This window comes from Lycium barbarum, chromosome 7 (genome assembly GCF_019175385.1).
Source record: "Lycium barbarum isolate Lr01 chromosome 7, ASM1917538v2, whole genome shotgun sequence".
Taxonomy (NCBI): domain Eukaryota; kingdom Viridiplantae; phylum Streptophyta; class Magnoliopsida; order Solanales; family Solanaceae; genus Lycium; species Lycium barbarum.
In genome coordinates this window covers 55,931,474-55,950,260 of record NC_083343.1, presented here as the reverse complement: position 1 = coordinate 55,950,260, position 18,787 = coordinate 55,931,474, and positions in this window count along the sequence as shown.

The following is an 18,787-nucleotide window of genomic DNA, read 5'->3' as shown; positions in this document are numbered from 1 at the left end:
CAAGTAAACACCAAATCATCTGAAGGTAAGCCGTGATGCAATGCAATGCAATAATGTATGAATGCAACGCAATGCCATGCAAATGTTGAGTACATATGTACTCTGGACGAAAATACCGACATCTCGGTAGCACAATGTTATATCCCGTAATTTCGCATAATTGGAAAGTCTTGGAAATAATTAAGACTTGTATGTTATAAGGCAATATCTTGATTTTAGTTAATATGTCTAGGTTGTTTATGAAAAATATTGGTGTGAAAATATGAAGGAAGTCCAAGGACAAAATTGGGATTTCGGAAATTAGTTTCGGGAATTACAAAACGAGAGTTTTAATGAATTGGGCTCAACTAAAACTTAAGGAAAAAAATTAGGCCCAACTAAGGGGGTGGCTGGCCAAGTCTTGGCCCAACCCCTTTAATTGATCATGTGATCAATTAATTAAGAGAGGATAAGTATATATACACTTAGCCATTAGAAAGTTCAAGAACAAAATAAAGCAAACCATTGAAGAGCCAAGAAAAGCTCTCGGCCGAAACCTAGGGGAAAAAGAAAAAAAAATTCTAGCCTTGATCTTGGTCTTAAAAATCTTGTTCTTCTTGTATTCGTAGAGTATGCAAGACGCTCTCCGACGTGATACAATTAGTTAAGCGAGAGAGCGACGTTTGCGGCAAGTCAGAATTTCAAGAAAAAGGTAAGATTTCTATGTTTTTATGTTATGGAATGGATATATATGCTATAGTGATTAGAGTAGCATGAAGATTTTGGAATTGTGTTGTGTTTGAGCATGGCTGTGTGTGTGTGTGAAGGGTGTGTTTGGCCGTGAGCCATGTTGGTGTGGAAGGGGAGTGAATTTGATTTTGTTTAGTTTGTTAGTTGCGTCGTTGTGGCATTTATGACGTAAATGAATGTTTAACGAGTTGAATTGGCATTGAAGATGGTTGCGGGTTTTTATGGGAAATTATATGATTTTTGTATCTTCTTATATAATTGTGAAAGTAAGACTTTAAATGTGGATTATGGTTGTTGTTAATAAATTTGGGAGGAAACAATGCGAGTTAGTAGGTTCGTCGTAGTTGTTGATGTTTCAGATAGAATATGGAAAGTGGCGGATTACTTGAATTCATGTATATCGCTTGGAATATTATTGGAATGTGTTTGAATAACTTTGAATGAGTAAATGAATATGATAATGTGGATGTTAGTTTGATGTTGTGAAGTTTGGATGAAAGTTGTTGAATTATGTAGAAAGAAAGAATATTGACGTTAAACTTATTTTGTTGCGACATATGATGTTTGTGATATTGTGGGCTGTTGTGTTGTTGTATATGGCACCGGGCTAAGTCTCGGGGTGTTATATATATAAGGGAAATGCTGCCGAAATTTCGGTAGGCAAATATGGGATTAAGTGCATTCTTAAGCCTTGAAATCTCTAATTGGTAACTTTGACAAATTGCAGATTCTGAGCGAAACGGGACTTACGTTTTGGGCGAGCGTTAGTCGTATATAAGGTATGTAAGGCTCCCCACTCTTTCTTTTGGCATGTCTTAGTATGCTAGGTCAATATCGGGACCCCGGGAGCAATCCTGTTCCCCGAAATTTGAATTAGAGAATCTCTACTATTCATTCAATCGAATTGAACCTTAAAGTTCTTCTTTTGCTTTCAAAGTAATTAAATGTTCGAAACTTATGCAAATATAATCAAATCGCTTCGGATCCTCCATGTATGATTCCATAGACCTCAAATGTCCGTGATTCATGTCCGCCACCTCGACTTGACCCGAGGTGGGCCCGCTAACCCCGAGACTTCTTTGTTTGCTCTATTATGCCCATTTGTGTACAAAGTCGGTAAAAGACTTTTGTTATGAATTTGCCTATCATACAATAATGTTATAACTGCCACGATATTCTAAACTATATTTTGAACCATAAATATTACTTTGGAAATATCTTTGTGAAAAGAACTCCGTACTAACTAATCGCTCGACTATTTTGACTAATAAATTGACTTATGATTTTGACAAGTTTCAAAGGATATTTTGACATACAAATTGCATTGTTTGCTCATGACTCCGCTCGTGTCCTTATTATGATTCGTTCACCGGTTCCCAGGCTGGTTATGATTCGTGCGCATTATGATAAATTCGGCCGTATGCTGTGTTACGGTTCCCGAGACCTCGCCATAGGGCCGGGTTCCGTTTGGTGTTATGTTGTGATATGGCTGGTGATATGATATGCTGATATGTGTGTGCTCGGGGATGTACGGAGATTTGAACCTTCTGGTGTTATGCTGTGTGTGGCACCAGCGTCGGAGTGGTGACCACGTTCCTGAGCTTTGCATGATTTCGTTTGCATTATGTATATATGATTTGGATACACATTTTGATATACTGTTCGGCATTTCTCTCTTTTGTATCCTGTTCGCTTTCAGTTGTGGCCTATACTTCTGTACTTCATGCTTTACATACTCAGTACATCTTTCGTATTGACCCCCTTTCTTCGGGGGCTGCGTTTCATGCCCGCAGATACAGACGCCGGTGATCTACCACTATAGGCTCCACTTCTGCTATTTCAGAGTACTCCCTTTGATTCGGAGTCCACGTTTGGTATATATATCTTTTGCTATGTATATATTTCCGTATATTTGACTATTTGGGTACGGCGGGGCCCTGTCCCGCCATATGATTCTGTCGGTCAGTTTAGAGGTCTGTGGACATGTTTGTGGGTTATGGTCTTTCTGTATGGATATGTGTATATGTTGTTTGGGCGATCCCATACGCCGAGGCTGTCACGACCCGACTAGGGGCCTTGACGAGTACCCGATACTTGTACCGAGCACCCCTTCGCTATCCTGTATGAACAGTGGCACCTTTCTTTTTTTTTTATAAACATTAGCAGTAAACTTTCTAATATCGCGTTACACCGGGACGCGAACCATTCAAAATACAATACGTTTAACTGTACATAGCTGACTGTGTATATCTGTCTACGAGCCTCTAGACATAGTACCTTTATACATAGAAAGGGTCGAGTACTGTCGCGCCGAAAATACATACACAAAATTGTACCAATGATATGAGGCTCCGGAACGACTGGAGCGCTGCCCAATGATGCTGATAGAGCCCTAGAGACCCGGTCCGTATACCTGCTAACCTGCGCGGCATGAACGCAGCGTCCACAAGAAGGGACGTCAGTACGAATAATGTACCGAGTATGTAAGGCATGGAAAACAATGCAAGCAGTAACATAAAGTACGATCAATAATAATATCACGGAGCCATAGGGCGTATAACGAGGCAAGAACGTAACCTGTACATAGGAAGGCCCCTCTTTAGGCCGGCTGTCATGTAGGCTTGTCTTTTCATCTTTGAAACGTTTCTTTTCATGGGCATAGGAGTCAACATTTTTATATTTCTTATTCTCGTGTGCAGAAAACAGTACATTTCAATAACGGTATCTTTCATTCACATTTACAGGCGCCGAATACATCGGCTCTCCCAACCCCCTCCCCAACGGTGACCCAACACATTACATTACATATGTATCATACATCATATATATATATGTATACAGTCGCCGCGTACGGCTCTTCCAATATCCCGCGTCCGGGCATCCCGCGTCCAGGATGGAATCCAGCTGAATCAGGTGGTGATATAACAGTGGCCCTTCCCTTTTCCCCATACACACATACATATACATACACATATACCCGTTGTATATACATATATCATATAATCACACGAGAGAGCCAAGGAAAATCACGTATTCATCGGAGTGACATAAGGTCGGCGATCTCCGATTACGTTACGGAATGCTAGTGATAGCTTTGTTTCACCTTGAAGGAACAAGTAATTTTAAGGCGAGACTATCAACGGAGAATAGTGTTACAGTAACCGTAGAATGAAATCGTGGGCATTATAGATGACAGTCATAGGCTTTGGAGTCTTAGAAAATAAAGTTATAACTAGAAGATATAAATACGATTTAGAAAATTAGTTTATCAATTTCATATTCACATTGGATCCTTAGCTTAGAAATCTCAGTCATAGGATTGTTCCGGTCGTACTTATCAAGCGCATTCTCTTGTCTAACATTGTCGTTATCATTATCCCATAGAAACACTCTTGTTAGAGTAGTCATAGTACTTTATCATTCGGTGACAAGATCGGGATCAAAGGTCCCCTTTGAATTCACCTTAAGTAAGTCAACCAAGACTATAGGGGAACCCGAGAGTAACGGGCCCACCTCGGGCCGAATGAGGTAGCGTATACGATTTACGTATGTTACGCGTTATAGCGTTACTTGTGAGGGTCTTAGGGTAATCGAGTCCCATTTATACAAGTTCTAAGGGTGTAGGAGGTTTTTCCAACAATTGGCACACTTTTTAGTTCAATTCTATTGAACAAAAGGTACAAAACTTTAGGTGCGGATTCCGGGGAACCGGGTTGTCCCCGAGGCTCGTACCCAACTTATTACCACTAAGACATGCCATAGAAAGAAGGGTGAAGCCTTACATACCTCTTTCCGCTTCTTTTGCTATTCCGAGTTCACATCGCAATCTCGTCAAAATCTGCAAATTGGTCATGTTTACCAAAACTCTTATTAGGATTCTTAGAGTTAGAATCATAAGGAAACACTTGGCTACCGAAATTTCGGCAGCATTTCCTCTGTAAATACACCATCCTCAATATTCCACACAACCAAATTCTCATCAATCACAATCCGGGAATTCAAACCCGGCCAAACTATTAACATAATTCAACAATCACACTAGCAATTCACATATTCCATTCAATATGCTTGATCTCAATTTACTACTTTCTTCAAAACCTTCCGACTTCAATGAAAACAATAGCAACCTCATAATCTATATTCCAACAACATCATACTAACCACATTACCTTCCATGCATGCAAGAACATTACATTCCATTCATATAACTTCTAAAACAAGTCTCCACTACTACAACTTCACTAAGGTCCTTAGACATTCATTAGCAACATAGAGTCCACAACATAACAACAAGCAAAATATTAAATAAAATTGACTTATTCTCTTCCATCTTCCACCATAACCATACGGCCAACACCAACATACACACTACAACCTCTCAAAATTCATTCAACTTCCACTATCAATATAGTATTTACAACAACAACAACCCAACCAAACACTAAACAAAATAATTGAAATATGATTCCTACACATATACATATATACACGGCCACATACCATATTCCTCTCTTTCATGAATTTCGTCCATTTTAACTTACTACAACACATATAAACCATGTACAACACATAAAGAAAGATCAAAACTCACCTTTCTTCTTCAACTTCTCACTTAACTACAACTTAGCATCTTGTATGATTTTGAATCTTTCTTGTTCCAACAACAACTCCACCTTGTTAAGCACCCTTTACTTGGTAGAAAATAATTTTTGAAGAGTTTTTATCAATTTTTCCTTGGAAATTTGATCTTGGCCGAAAGGCCTTGAGGGCTTTTCTCCTTCTTTATTTTGTTCTTCTTTTCTTGAAAATTCTAGAGGAAATAAGATGAATAAATCATCTTTCCACATGTATATATACTTAGTCCCTTCCAATAGTAATTAAACATTTTGCCCCTAGCTTGGCTTGATTTCATTTGGCCAAGTTGAAAGTGGGGTCCACGGCCAAGTGGCCCCTTTTCTTGAAAATTCTAGCAAATTTCCTCTAATTCATGAAAAAGTATGTTCCAAATCTCAAATTTGCCCTTCGTCTTCCTCCATATTTTCACGAGTCATATTGCGAATTTCCCTTTATGCCCTTGACCTTCCTCATTAATTCCACTAAAAATTTTTTATAAACAACTTGTACACCAACAAGGTCAAAATTATAATCTTGCTCTTAATCTCCCGCAATTACCTTAAACTATCCGAATGCGGAAAAGAATGCGGGATATAACAGAGGCGGCCGGCCCGCATATGTTTATACGTTGCTTTGTTAGCCCTGTGTGGCCTTTGTTGGTGTTTGTTGTGTACAGGTTTATTTTGGATAGTCTGTAAAACAAAGGAAACTCTGCCGAAATGTTTCTGGAAATTATCTAAATTTGGATTATAGACTTGTCAGCTTCTGCTATTTACTTGAACGCATTTGATAGATGGGTTCGGGTGCCCAGATCGGGCGCCAGTCGCGGCCTACGGGGCTGGGTCGTGACACACAACCCAAGGTGACTCGCGAAGTCTAAGTACCACTCATCCTGGATCTTTGCCCAACAGACAGATGAGAACTGGATCTTTGCATACGGGGGTTCTCACCGACACCACTCTGGGGGACCCGCAGAGTCTAAGCACTCAATCAATCCACGATTCCAGAACTAACATCAGATATCAGATTCTCACGTCACTCTCATTAAAAAAAATAGAGCCCGGCTCATCACAATGTTTCGTCAAGTACCAACAATGCATCAACAATATATTATGAGAGTACGGCAATACATGTATCAACATCAATAATTAGATCAATAGCACAAGTACCAACAAAGGGGTATGCCAGCAATATATCACTGTCACAAGTACCATTATAGGTACGCCAACAAATCATGAAAACCTACAAAAATCATATAAATCTCTATCCCCGTATCAACGTCACCCGTAAGATACTATAATATCACAGTCAAGAAGGAACAACAAATTCCAATATCGACTAACAGCACGTGGTATCAAGCTAACATAATAGGATAATCAAGTCACAACATAACGGGGTGGCTAGCCCTAATCACGCAACAGGGCCCAACCTAAGTCAATGACCAACCTAACTTCATACCCGAAGGTTTACATAATTTCTCCGATAATACCATCTAAATATATGCTTCGCTACATGAAGTCTCACTAAAGGTAAGCCATAACTTACTTGGATGGCCGAACAACAAACACCAATCAATCACTCTTTAGACTTGCCCTTCCGCTGAGCCGCGATATCAAAGAAGTCTAGGAATATTTGAAATCTAGATTAGAAATCAAGAAGAACGATACTAATATTGCTATCATTCGATTTAGGTCAAATCTAACCCTAGAATTCGGGAAAACGGGGCCCATAAGGTCAAAACGAAAAATTCGGCAGCAAAATATCAATTTAGGCACTAGGTGATCATAAACCAACAACTAATTGCTAATTTAACTCATGGATTCACCTAATTTGGGATTCAATCAAAACCCCCAATTTTGGGTATAAACCCTAACTCTTTGATTCAAGAATTCAACGCTAATAATGGATGAGATATGACTAACGACCTTAGATTCATCAAAATCTAGCATAAACTCCATCAATTTCATCATTAATAAGCCTAGATAGAACATTCATTAACTCCACTTTTATCCTCCATTACGAAGCAATTTCTAAGGAAAGAGAAATCTATGATGATTAGGAATAAGGAATTAATAAAGAGGATTTGGAGAACTTACCAACAAGAACCTTAACCAATAATCTCCAAGAACAATCCCCAAGAGCTCGACAGTAATTATGAGTTTACTGTACGACGATAAACCGATAGAGTAAAGCTATCATCAACGACAAATCAATATGATTATGATGTGTTTTGAAACCAATGTTGAGTTCAAAACAAGAGTAAAAGAGTATGAGGCATAAGGAGTATTAGCGCGTTTGAGAATTAGGCCCTGGAAAACAAAGATGGTGCTACAAGTGGACTTTGAGCACCGAAGAAGAGGGCAAGTGGCATTATATGGATGGTATGGATAACTAGGCCTACTACTATTGTGTGCATCCCTATGGGGCAAAAAGTTGTTAATTGGAGCGGATGTAGACATTGACCAGATGAGCTAAGTAAAATACATCCTTGTTCGGATTGCTATGTTGGTTGTATTACTTGATTATAAACTGCAAGGTGAGTATGTTAAGACTTCACACATGAATTATCGTAGCTATAAATTATGGGTAACGGCATAAATGAGATGTAGTATAGTAAGGGATATATGAATTCAAGATTTGAAGGTGAGGCAACGAATTTGAAAATGGTACAAGTAAAACAATTCAAGAGGGGAAGCGAGTAAAGAGAATACGAGTGTAGAGATTGAAATGATGGACTCTAAGATGTGACAAATATAGACTCTAAAACAAAGAGTGAGAGTTATGCAAAAATAAGTCTAATGACTAGTAAATGAATGAACACCAATTGTGCAAGCATCAGAGACTGTACGGGATATCATTCATGGAGACCTTGAACCACGTGACATTGAGAGAAAATAACTCAAGGGGTATTGCAAAGGATGGCAATGTGATACTAGAATGGAGGCAAAAGCACTAACGGTAAAGTCGTTGCTAATGGTATTGCTATTTATAAGTGACAATGAAGAAAGAGACTTAAAGTTTCTATAGTAGAACATAAGATATGATAATCAAGGGGAAGAATAAACGAAGGAAGAGAGCATGATGAGACAAGTTACTACAGATAGACAAAAGAGTTTAAGTATATCTGATCACCGACCCTAGCCATGGTCCGGCGCGCGAAACACCAAACCTTCGTGGTCGGGCATGCTATGTAAATGATATGCATATGAATATGACTATGGATACGATGGGTAAATGCGTACGATTATGAATACGGATACGGATATCGACACTTGTCTATGTATAGATATATACGTACACGAATCACGAAAGAATGATTATGTAACTTGCAAGTATTTATGCATCGCCGATGAAACCGAGTGGGTGCTTAAAAGGAGGAGTAAGAGGTAATCAATAATAGTGTGGTTATGATACTCCGGGTCAATTGAAGGAAAAATATATCGCGAAATTTTCGTAGAATCTCGGATAGCTTAACATTCGAGGACGAATGTTCCCAAGGGGGGAAGAATGTTACACCTTGGAAAATTTTCCGTTCATGCACAGTGAATAGACTGACGAAGGGTACGACGTATGCGAAGTTTGGATAAGTAAGAAATAACAATTGACGATTCCAAAGGAGATTTCAAAGACATTCGAAGTAAGAGAAAAAAGTTGTCAAGAGGAGGCAAGACATACGAGATGATCGGAAATGATTTATGAATAAAGAATTAACGATGACTTTTGGAGAAGATTTATAACATCCCTGTTATATCCCGCATTTTATGCAATTGGATAATTCAAGACAATCGCGGGAAGACGACAAGCAAGGCCCCATTTTATGATTTCTTGGCACATGAGTTGGTTATGAAAAATTTAGAAGTGAAGACAATGAGAATGGTTAAGAGCATAAAGGGGAATTCACGACATGACTCGTGGAAATACGAAGGAAGACGTAGGGCAAATTGGAAGTCGGAAAAATTGTTTTCAAGAATTGCAAGAATTAGCCAAAAGACAAAGTGGGCTTGACATTTTTTTTAAGGGAAAATCATAAGCCCAACCGTCCATATTGATGGGCTAGGCCCAAAATTGAATATATTGTGAAATAAATAAGATGAATAAGTCATCTTTATCACCTTACTCTCTAGAACTTTCAAGAAAAGAAGAACAATAGAAAGGAAGGGCAAAAATGTCACGACCCAAACCCCGTGGGCCGCGACTGGTACCCTAACTGGATACCCATGCGTACCTATCTGATCGAATTCGAATCATACAGATTTTTTTTTTCGTTTCAAAACAGAAGTACGGAAATAGGCCGATGCAAATACGGCACGCGCGCAACCATACGTATATATACATATATACCTGAACATACAGACATTTACAGATAAGCCGATGAGGCTAACATACAGACGAAACCCGTAACCCACATATCCATCTACAGGCCTCTACAGACATACAGAATCATATGACGGGACAGGGCCCCGCCGTACCCAGAATATACACACATACGGAGTACACAGAAGACAGAAAATATATACCAAAAGATATGCTCCGGGTCAAAGGAGCTCTTCAAAAAGCAGAGTCGGAAACCTACGCGGGCGGCGTATCACCTGGTGCGTCTGTACCTGCGGGCATGTAGCGCAGCCCCCGAAGAACGGGGGTCAGTACGGAAAATGTACCGAGTATGTAAAGCAGAAACGTAACAGATATAAACATAGTCCGAACTAGAGTCACAGAAATATAACGGGCAAAATCATAAGTCAAACTAACGGACAGAATTATGATCCAGACAGACATATAGAATCGTTTTACACAAATGAACAGAATTATAGTTCGGACAGACAGACGGAATCATAATACGGACAGACGAGCAGAATCTGAATCCATACGGACATACAGAAGCAGAAGTCATACGGACAAACAGAAATAGTCGTAACATAGACGGACAGACAGCCAGTAGTATGACGGACAGAATTATGCATGCAGAGTAGCACAGAGTCACACAAAATCATACAAAGACGTGTGCTTTATAAATACAGATGGCACACGCATATATTCATACAGATCCCGGCCCTGTCTGGGGGCGCGGTAACAGAACCCGGCCCTCTTAGTACGGGACGCGGTGGACAGACAGAATCATATCAGATCATATGCCATCCTGGCCGCCATCCCCATACACAGATCATACTGACATACAGATCCCGGCCCGTACGCCGAGGGACGCGGTGAACAATGCAGAGAAATATGCACGATAACAGAACCTGGCCCGGGTCGCAGTGAAAGAATGCATTGAGACAGACACGAATCGATAAATGAGAAACCACCTACCTACAGACTCTACATACAGACTCGATCAATCAGAAGGGTGCCAAACGGCGAGCCAAAATCAGAATATCCAGATAGTATGCATAGCACGCGCTCATATCCTAATTAGGAAGGCACGACAGATTATCAGAGTGGGATGCTCGGATGTTCAGAAATAATATTGTATAAATTACACAAAAATATCCATAATATTCACAAAATAATAGTTCAGAAGTTTTTGGAGAAGATCGGACCAAAACAGAAGTATTTTAAAAATCGTACCGGAAGTATCGGGCCTTGTGGGCCCACCTCGGACCAACCCGAGGCTACATACGTAAATTACTGATGATTGACCTTATGAGGTCACCCATACTCATTCGGAAGTGTTCCGACTCCGTTTGGGGAAGTTTTGTACAAAATCTCACTTTAAGGGCAATTTGCAATAAAATAGTTTCAATTGAATTGAAGGAATTGGAGCGTTTTTCCGTCTCGAATTCCGGGGAACGGAGTCGGACTTAAGGCTCGCGGTCGAGCCTACCACATCCAGAACATGCCTAGGAACGTAGAGAAGTGCTTCACATACCTCGATGGCGCCTTATGCTCTCTGGGCGTCAATCCAAATTTCGCCCAAAATCTGGAAATGGTCAAGTTTACCATTTGGTTAGTTTCATTCTTTCAATACTCTATCTTTACACATAATTGCCTACCGAAATTTCGGCAGCATTTCCTCTGTATATACGACATCCCCGAGACTTAGCTCGGCTCAACTTAGCAACACAACAACCCAGAGGAGACATCCAAACAACAACAAACATCAATAACCACTAAATCATACGCTATGGCATTATTAGCCACCCTTCGACACGACGAATCATCTTTCGTTTCAAGCTTACATTTCCAACCAAAACTTATTATTTTCATATCCATTATCCATCAAAATCATTACGACACACATCGGAGGAATCCATAACATGTTCACATAATATTCACAAGATATTCATAAAATTCACAAACATTCAACTTTCCATCAAGTCACTACTTTTCCAATCCCTTCCTAACTTTCAACATGCAAACTCATCAACACATTTTTATATTCCAAGTTCATTGTCATAAGCATAATTTGCCTCTTAACACTTTCATTTTCACTTATACACAAATCATAACAAAGTTCAATAATTTCCTTCAACAACTTAATAACCAATCTTCCATAACAACATAATTAACATGCTAACAAGATTCAATTCACCTTCCAACACCAACACACACCACACGGCCACATGCTATATTTTCCAAATTTCACTAGTTCATTCCACTTTCATTTCTAATACAATTTCCACCACACTACAACCAACTTACACAAGAATTCAAACCATTAAAATCATGCAATAACCCTATATGCATTCGGCCACACATCCAAAAATTCCAACACACCAAATTTCCATATTTTTCATTCATTCACACATACTACAACATACATATACCATTTATAACACAACAAAAGCATGAAATCCTTACCTTTCTTCAAGTTCTTCACTTGGAGGATGAAATTGTTTTCTTGCCACAATCTTTATATCAACTTGTAGAGAATCTTGTGCTTAGCAATAATCTCTCAAGAGATGAACTCTTTAAACCAAGGGATTGGCTCCAAAAATTTTCTTTCTTTTCTTTCCTTTTTTCTCTCCAAACCCGAACCCTCTCTCTTCTTTTTTTTCTTTCTTGATTTGTTCTTGCTTCTTGAATATTCCTCACACTTATCCAATATATAATTTCCCATGGAATTTAATTATTCCATGGGCTTGGACCTATGGTGGCCGGTTGGGCCCCCTTAAGTTGGGCCTTTGTTTTGTTGTTATTATTATTATTTTTTTGGCCCAAAAGTGGTGGCTAATTTTGGTAATTCATGGAACAAGTTTCCAAAATTCCAATTATTGCCCTTGGCCACCTTTCGTAATTCCACATCAGTGTATTCATAACCTACACATGCATACCAAGTAAGGTCCAATAGTGGCCTTATTCATCACAAGTCATTTTATCTTGAATTTTCCGGATGAACAAAAATGTCGGATGTAACATTCTCCCCCCCTTTTAGAACATTCGTCCTCGAATGTTAAATTGACCTTATGGGGCGTCATACTACTTCGGGAGGGTTCTCTTTACAATCGTCCTTTACCGACTTTCCGACATGGCTTCTCTGCCCACATTATGGGGTAATTTTTCACATCACTGATTTAAATACCTTCATAATATATCTTCTCGTACCCCACGCAATCGTCGAACCATAAGCTATATTCTTGTAACTGACGAACGCTTTCCAGACGTCATAGTCCGTATCATTTCTTGTTACACTCCGGAGATTTCTACCACATCAATATAATCCCACTTCATACCAGACACTTCTTACCAACAGATTCAGGACTGGAACCGGACGCGTAGAAGCATATCGAACGGATTCGTAATCGGAAGCAGACATGCCAAACTATGGCGGATAGATTCATAATCAAAAGAAGAGATACGGAAGTATGTCAGACAGATCTGAGATCAGAGTCAGATGTATAAAAAGGTATCGGACGGACTTCGAAATCGGAATCAGGCTTACAGAAATGTATCATACAGAGTCACACTTAGAATCAGACATGCGGAGATGTATCAGACAGATGCGTGACCAAAATTAGACGTACGGAGGCACACCAGACGTATTTATATCCAGAGTCAGACATACAGAGGTGTGTCAGACAGATTCGTAATCAGGTTTAATCGTACAGAGACATGTCAGACAGGAACGTATTCAGAATCAATCATACAAATCGTCTTAGGTGTCGCTTATCGACTCTTTCAAAGATTCTTCTTACTCGCCCTTCTTATCTCTCTTCTTCCCTACTATCCATACTCTCTTTCCTTTTTCAACCATCGTCATACCAGACTAACTTATGATGTAATTGGGCTTTTTCCTATCCCCTGATAACATTCGGGTCGTCGCTAACTGTTATCCAGATTCGTTCAATTTTCCGAGCGGTATCGCATCTTTTCTTTTTGCCCATTTAATCCGCGTCGGACTGTGTGGTTTTTGTAAAGGCTCTGATTACTCCACACATTCTCCTTCACCTTTAGATTACCCCAAATTTTCATTTATATTGGTCATACCTACACTTGAGCAAAAACTTTGCATTACTTCCCAGGGGGTCACCCATCCCAGAATTGCTATGGCCTGAGCACGCTTAACTCCGAAACTTTCATGCATTTCGACACGTTAGGGCTAATATAATTTCGTCGATTGCCCCTCACGACCTTTGTCACGTAATTTTAGAGTAAATCGGGGTCTTCGCAGATTTTCGGAAAAATTTTGGTAGCGGGTCCCACCCCCGGCTAAGTCATACCATTACCATATTGCTTTTCTGAATCTCGGTATCCACCAAATTAACATTTATCTTACTATTTCTAATACCCAGAAGTATAAGATCACGTAATTCAGCAAAATACAAACTTATCCATACATACATTTCTCAAAAAGGATTGGCTGGCGTACCTGGGCGTGCACTCGAAGACGCTCCTGGGTCCTGCCGGCCGGTTAAAGCAAACACGCGGTTCGAAGGACCGCTGTAACCAGAAGCTGCACCACGTCCTCTGCCACGACCCGCTGGCGCTGGTGCTGGTGCTGGTGCTCCTCGCCCCGCAGGGCGCATGGCCGCTGAAGGAGAAGATGAGCCTGCAACGGACCCAGCAGGCCGGGCTGAACCCGAACTGCCCTTAAGTGGGCACTCTCTGACTCGATAGTCTGGGCTCCCACAAAAATAACAAGCGCCCGTAGCGCGGTAACACTCCCCCGGGTGGGGCCTCCCACAGTAAGAACACGGGGGTATGGGTGGCCTCGACTGACCGGGACCTCTGGAGCTCTGTCCTGCGAACTGTGGGGGCGTACTGTAGGCTGGCTGGGACGAATACCTATTTCTCTGCCGCTGGGAAGGCTCGCTCTGAAATCCCTCTGAATACCCAGCCGATCTGGCTCTCTTAGGCTGGCCCCTGTCGTAACCCCTATCAGGCCGACGTTCCCTACGTCGGTCCTCCATGCCCTGGGCGTGTGCCTGTACCCGGGCTACATGCATCCCTGGCTGAGCAGCCACAGCCAAACAACCATCAATCAGATAAGAGTCCAGTCCCATCACATACCTGTGCACCCTGTCGGCCATCTCAGCTACTATGGTGGGTGCATACCTAGCCAATGAATCGAACTCTAGGCTGTACTCGCGAACACTCCTACCATTCTGTCTCAAGTTCAAGAACCGATCGACCCTAGCTCTTCGTAGCTCTGGTGGTAGAAAATGGTCAAGAAAGGCCTTAGTAAATTCTGCCCATACCGCTGGGGGAGCATCGTCACCCCTGGAGAGCTGCCAAGACTCATACCAATTTGCTGCCACCTCATATAATCGATACGAAGCCAACTCCACAGACTCAGTCGGCAAAGCCTTAATCAGTCGTAGTGTGCTCTCCATCTTTCTAATGAACTCCTGGGGATCCTCCTCAGGTTTTGCCCCGGAGAATTCTGGAGGATTACATGTCAGAAACTCACGAGCCCTGGAGCTCTCGTACCTATCCGCACGACCACCCCCAAATCCATGCCTGCGAACCTGCTCCGCCATCAATGTGGTCAATAATTGAACCGCATCTCGCATGGCCCTACCCTCCGCCCCTGCCTGTGGAGCTGGAGGCTCGGGCACTGGAACCTCAGGGGCTTGCGGTGGAGCCGTCTCCCGATTAGCAGCTCCTGCTGCTCTGATATCCTCCGGCAAGGGGGGTGTAACAGATCCAGACGACGGGGGCACATCCTCAAGTGCAGGGTGCACACTGGCCCTGGTAACCCTCGGGGCCTGGCTGGTCTCTCCTGCCTCAATCCTGGCCTTGCCCTTCTGGGCAGCTGTTGCCTTCTTCGGAGGCATCACTGAAACATAGCAGATCGTTAGGAGAGGTTCATCCTACTAATACAGTTCTATCGCACGATCTAAAGATCCAAAGAAGGGTAACATCCTAAATGCCCTGTAGCTTCCCGTTTATAGATGTGGTGCACAACACATCGATAAACAAGACTCTACTAGACACGGCCTGTAGACATACCGAGGACTAACCGCTCTGATACCACTTTTGTCACGACCCAAACCCCGTGGGCCGCGACTGGTACCCTAACTTGATACCCATGCGTACCTATCTGATCGAATTCGAATCATACAGATTTTTTTTTTCGTTTCAAAACAGAAGTACGGAAATAGGCCGATGCAAATACGGCACGCGCGCAACCATGCGTATATATACATATATACCTGAACATACAGACATTTACAGATAAGCCGATGAGGCTAACATACAGACGAAACCCGTAACCCACATATCCATCTACAGGCCTCTACAGACATACAGAATCATATGACGGGACAGGGCCCCGCCGTACCCAGAATATACACACATACGGAGTACACAGAAGACAGAAAATATATACCAAAAGATATGCTCCGGGTCAAAGGAGCTCTTCAAAAAGCAGAGTCGGAAACCTACGCGGGCGGCGTATCACCTGGTGCGTCTGTACCTGCGGGCATGTAGCGCAGCCCCCGAAGAACGGGGGTCAGTACGGAAAATGTACCGAGTATGTAAAGCAGAAACGTAACAGATATAAACATAGTCCGAACTAGAGTCACAGAAATATAACGGGCAAAATCATAAGTCAAACTAACGGACAGAATTATGATCCAGACAGACATATAGAATCGTTTTACACAAATGAACAGAATTATAGTTCGGACAGACAGACGGAATCATAATACGGACAGACGAGCAGAATCTGAATCCATACGGACATACAGAAGCAGAAGCCATACGGACAAACAGAAATAGTCGTAACATAGACGGACAGACAGCCAGTAGTATGACGGACAGAATTATGCATGCAGAGTAGCACAGAGTCACACAAAATCATACAAAGACGTGTGCTTTATAAATACAGATGGCACACGCATATATTCATACAGATCCCGGCCCTGTCTGGGGGCGCGGTAACAGAACCCGGCCCTCTTAGTACGGGACGCGGTGGACAGACAGAATCATATCAGATCATATGCCATCCTGGCCGCCATCCCCATACACAGATCATACAGACATACAGATCCCGGCCCGTACGCCGAGGGACGCGGTGAACAATGCAGAGAAATATGCACGATAACAGAACCTGGCCCGGGTCGCAGTGAAAGAATGCATTGAGACAGACACGAATCGATAAATGAGAAACCACCTACCTACAGACTCAACATACAGACTCGATCAATCAGAAGGGTGCCAAACGGCGAGCCAAAATCAGAATATCCAGATAGTATGCATAGCACGCGCTCATATCCTAATTAGGAAGGCACGACAGATTATCAGAGTGGGATGCTCGGATGTTCAGAAATAATATTGTATAAATTACACAAAAATATCCATAATATTCACAAAATAATAGTTCAGAAGTTTTTGGAGAAGATCGGACCAAAACAGAAGTATTTTAAAAATCGTACCGGAAGTATCGGGCCTTGTGGGCCCACCTCGGACCAACCCGAGGCTACATACGTAAATTACTGATGATTGACCTTATGAGGTCACCCATACTCATTCGGAAGTGTTCCGACTCCGTTTGGGGAAGTTTTGTACAAAATCTCACTTTAAGGGCAATTTGCAATAAAATAGTTTCAATTGAATTGAAGGAATTGGAGCGTTTTTCCGTCTCGAATTCCGGGGAACGGAGTCGGACTTAAGGCTCGCGGTCGAGCCTACCACATCCAGAACATGCCTAGGAACGTAGAGAAGTGCTTCACATACCTCGATGGCGCCTTATTCTCTCTGGGCGTCAATCCAAATTTCGCCCAAAATCTGGAAATGGTCAAGTTTACCATTTGGTTAGTTTCATTCTTTCAATACTCTATCTTTACACATAATTGCCTACCGAAATTTCGGCAGCATTTCCTCTGTATATACGACATCCCCGAGACTTAGCTCGGCTCAACTTAGCAACACAACAACCCAGAGGAGACATCCAAACAACAACAAACATCAATAACCACTAAATCATACGCTATGGCATTATTAGCCACCCTTCGACACGACGAATCATCTTTCGTTTCAAGCTTACATTTCCAACCAAAACTTATTATTTTCATATCCATTATCCATCAAAATCATTACGACACACATCGGAGGAATCCATAACATGTTCACATAATATTCACAAGATATTCATAAAATTCACAAACATTCAACTTTCCATCAAGTCACTACTTTTCCAATCCCTTCCTAACTTTCAACATGCAAACTCATCAACACATTTTTATATTCCAAGTTCATTGTCATAAGCATAATTTGCCTCTTAACACTTTCATTTTCACTTATACACAAATCATAACAAAGTTCAATAATTTCCTTCAACAACTTAATAACCAATCTTCCATAACAACATAATTAACATGCTAACAAGATTCAATTCACCTTCCAACACCAACACACACCACACGGCCACATGCTATATTTTCCAAATTTCACTAGTTCATTCCACTTTCATTTCTAATACAATTTCCACCACACTACAACTAACTTACACAAGAATTCAAACCATTAAAATCATGCAATAACCCTATATGCATTCGGCCACACATCCAAAAATTCCAACACACCAAATTTCCATATTTTTCATTCATTCACACATACTACAACATACATATACCATTTATAACACAACAAAAGCATGAAATCCTTACCTTTCTTCAAGTTCTTCACTTGGAGGATGAAATTGTTTTCTTGCCACAATCTTTATATCAACTTGTAGAGAATCTTGTGCTTAGCAATAATCTCTCAAGAGATGAACTCTTTAAACCAAGGGATTGGCTCCAAAAATTTTCTTTCTTTTCTTTCCTTTTTTCTCTCCAAACCCGAACCCTCTCTCTTCTTTTTTTTCTTTCTTGATTTGTTCTTGCTTCTTGAATATTCCTCACACTTATCCAATATATAATTTCCCATGGAATTTAATTATTCCATTGGCTTGGACCTATGGTGGCCGGTTGGGCCCCCTTAAGTTGGGCCTTTGTTTTGTTGTTATTATTATTATTTTTTTGGCCCAAAAGTGGTGGCTAATTTTGGTAATTCATGGAACAAG